We start from the raw sequence: 3875 nt of genomic DNA on the forward strand, positions 1-3875 counted from the left end.
GGGGGCGCGGGCAGTGGGCTCGGGGTGCGGGGAGCCACCCCCCCGCCTCTGCGGGCAATGCCCGGGCAGGGGGGTGAGGGGGAAGGGGCGCCCACCACTGCTGTCTCCGTGCCCAGAGGCCTGCCATCAGGCTCCGACAAAGGTCTCTGGGTCTACATGTGCTGCTATGCTTCGTGAGGACTGGGAGACCATGGCCTCCACTCACGTCTGCCAGCATGCTGCAGATAAGGAGCAGTCCTGGCATGGGTGGCCGAAGGCCTGGCGTGCTGTCTGCTGGGACAGTTGGGATCTGTCACCGTCTGCAGGGACTGTGAGGTCCTCTGGGAAGCATTGAAATGCCCGGCTCTCCACAAAACAGTGTAAGGGTGATAAGCTCAGAAAGTCAGTGACATCTTGCTGCTGGGTGAGAGGCCAGTGGGGCTGGTGGCATGGTCCTGGCTGACTGTGGTCCTTCTAGGGCTTGCAGTGTACCACAGCATGACAGGGCTTGTGGCAGTGCATGTTACCTGTTTCACTGCTGTTTTTTTTCCCCAGAGCTTTGAAGGAGACAAAGGGGGCTTGACTTCACCTCCAAGCCAAATACTTCAGAGAAAAAGATCATCCCTTCCATTTTCCTGTGCTGCAGGAAAAGCAGAGGTAAGGTGGGTTATAGATACAGCTGGTGGGCGGTTGGGAACAGCTGCAATTCATGGGATAGTGTTTGGGCGCTGGGCAAAAAGTAGGGGAACAGGATTGATTTGGCACTGGGGGAGCAGAGTGAAATGTTGGGAAGGTGATGAACCAGTATGGTAAAGGGAAGAGAACCTGTAATACCAAATGGAGAAAAATTTTCTCATTAATTTTTGGAGATGAATGAACACCAACTTCCTCATATGCTAGGAGCAAGCAGAGAGAGACAAATCAAATGACAGGACAAAACTACCATTTAACTGCTGTGTTTTAAATTGTGTCATCTGGGAAGTCTGACTATGACTGTTGATCTTGTGATGAAGTCTTACTAATGATTCTGCTGTACTGATTGTTGTTACTACCTCCATGCTTTGCAGGCATGGAGAGCTACAGTCCAAGTACTGTATGGAAGTAAGTATTAGTTCTATGTGGACACCTTTGCTGAAGTGGCTCAGGAGCAGAGCTAGCTATTTCCTTCTCAAAATCCAGACATATCAAATATCATAAATTTAAAAGGTAATTATGTTTTTTTAAAAAAATCTGCTTATTGTGGGTTTGTCAAGTTATATTCTATAGATGTTCTTAGGAAATGTAGATTTTCTATGTGGGTAGTCATATGATGAAACATATGTACCATCTCTGTGTTTAGGTAATTATTACCTGGATGGATGCTGTGTTTGGAAGGTGCCTATCATCTTCGATGGTTTAACATAGAGAGTTCTATTAGACTTTTACAGTGTGCAAAGGAGGCAAACCCTTCTTCAGATGAATTTAAGTGGTGTCTACTATAGTTTTGCAATACATCCAAATAATTTTTAATGTATATTTGTATATGTAAATACTTATATGTATTATAAGTACAGTTCAGGGGCTACATCCAGCCTGCTTATATGGTTTGTATTGCAGGTTTGTATTGCTTTTATTAAAAAAAAGAAAAACAAATGACGAGTTGTAGGTTTGAATGCAAAAATGTTGTCAGCAAGTGGGCTGAGTAGTGGTACAGCTTTTCTCCCATCAATGTGAGGGCGTTTACCATGTTAATGGGGACCTTCCCATTCTCTCACCATAGATACCGTTTTGGAGCCTGCATCGTTCCTGAAGAAAATGTGGATTTAAGGCACACGTGCTTGGTTAAGGTGTCTAAGAGAACATGGTAATTTAAAATGCTCTTTGCAATCCATTTGTTTTTGCAAAAATGTCTTTTGGGTGTGTCTGGGCCTTCCCATCTCTGAGCAGCAGAATGAATAAAGAAACAGTAAGGTGTCTTATCTATATATGTAGATATAAAAGGAGACAGTTTTATAACAGTTGGAGTATTCCTAAGTGTACTTCACAATTTATGAAATCATAAGTCACCTCTTCACAGATGGTGAGGTAAAGCTTTTCTAATTCTTGAGAGCCTCTTGTTATTCTAAGAGTGCCTGATGTATATAAAACCATTTTTTTTAAACAGAACATTTCATTGTGTTTGGAATTCAGGTTTTGGTTGTAAGAGTGACTTATAAGGACTCCTCAATATGAAATGCCTTGCAGTAAAGGAAACAAAGAAAATACTACAATTATACGATTATCCCTAAGCTTATTAAACAAATTGAGTCTCTGCAAATAACCTTGCATTTACTTACCAATATATTGAGCTTGAATTTGTAGCCATACTGCAGAACCCAGTCTGTGGTGCTTATACGTGTTGCAAATTGTAGATACGGGGGTTTTATGCTCTTTTAAAGTAGTCTCAAATTTCTCAAGTTTATGGAGGTATTTCTCACTGCTGGGAATATTAGATAAATACTGGCAGACCAGTAATAATGCAAATCACTGGAAACTAATGGAAAAATTATTTCACCAGTGTCAGTGCAAAAGAACTCAGCTGAGGTTACATTCTGTTTGGATACTTCTTGTTCTCATTGGTGATAATTCAATTGGAGATGACTCAGTTATGGACGGGCTACCAATGTCATGTCATATGCAACAATACATCTTCACCTGCTCATGCCTGATGTTGTTTCCACTGAAATAAACACAAGTATTACTACCTATTGTAATACTCTTGAGAGCAGAGTTCTGCTGGCTTGGGGTTGGGACTTTTTTTGGCAAGGTAGTTCTTTTTTTGGGGTGGCACATGCAGTGAGTGAGCGTTTTGCTTGAATGTGAGTTAAGACACAGCTTGAAAGCGAGGCTATTTTAATTGATAGAGCTTTTGGGTACTTTTCTCCTTCTTACAAATTAATGAAATTGTCTGGATTAAATCAATTTAAATGGAGTATGACAGTGAGCTAATGTGCTAGCCTTTCTATCTGAAAATCTCTGCTATTTAGATTGATGGCACCAGGCCAGTCTCTAGTGGATGTATTTGTCTACATTACAGAAGAACTTCCTGCAGTCTGGACTTTTGCTTCAGAGAGGTTGAGGATTTGGAAGGTAATCCAAATCCTCATTTTTGTACCCCAGAATGTAAACATGCTAGTAGAGCTATGTGTAAAATCTGTTTATATTCTGTGCAGGAATTTATTGTGTTTATAATAACCAGATTGACATTCATGTTTTCAGTGACTACTTGGGTGAAATAAAGAATTAAGTGTTAGTGGCTCAGTATGATCTCTGCTTTTGAGGAGAGCTAAAGAGATGTTTAAAATCATCTTCATACCTTTCCAATTCTGGGCTTTATTATAGAAAGCGAGCATTCTGTGCATTGGATACCGAAGAGCATACAGTGGGATTGAAGTCCAAACTATGCTTCTCCCAAGTTTAATCAGTGTCTTATATGTAGTATCATGTGTGGTTCTGTTCGCTGTCATTTTCCATCATGAATTTTCTGGTTGTCTGTGCTCTCAGCTGCATGCAACACCTCCCTCCTTGCTGATTTGCTAGTAGCACCATGTAATCAGCTCATACAGTATTTCTTCGAATCCCATTTTCAGGCATTTCCTGGTCTCTGCATCCTGCTCCACATCTGCACGTCCACTCCTTCTGTGGAGACATTCATTTGTCTTCTGATGGGTTACAAACTTCCTAGTCATTAATCTATTGTCTAATTGCTCATCTGTCACATCTGCAAGTGTCTTTTTATGCCATCGCTCATTGCTACTGTGGAAGACACAATACTGGACTGGATGGACAATTATGCATGCCCAGTAGGCTCTTTCTTATGTTTGTACTTCAGGTACACTGTACTACCCTGCTTTAGCTTATATAATGGGTTGTAAAGG

At 41.4% G+C, this 3875-nt stretch overlaps 1 long non-coding RNA gene across 1 annotated transcript; it reads left to right on the forward strand.

Moving 5' to 3' along the window:
- The first annotated feature begins 540 nt into the window (after positions 1-540).
- LOC103918564 lies at positions 541-3255 on the forward strand. Its single transcript, XR_663706.1, has 3 exons — positions 541-636; positions 1047-1185; positions 1739-3255. It is a non-coding gene; the product is annotated as an uncharacterized LOC103918564 (long non-coding RNA).
- The last annotated feature ends 620 nt before the right edge of the window (positions 3256-3875 follow it).

This window comes from Pygoscelis adeliae, unplaced genomic scaffold (assembly GCF_000699105.1).
Source record: "Pygoscelis adeliae isolate BGI_AS28 unplaced genomic scaffold, ASM69910v1 Scaffold4, whole genome shotgun sequence".
Taxonomy (NCBI): Eukaryota; Metazoa; Chordata; class Aves; order Sphenisciformes; family Spheniscidae; genus Pygoscelis; species Pygoscelis adeliae.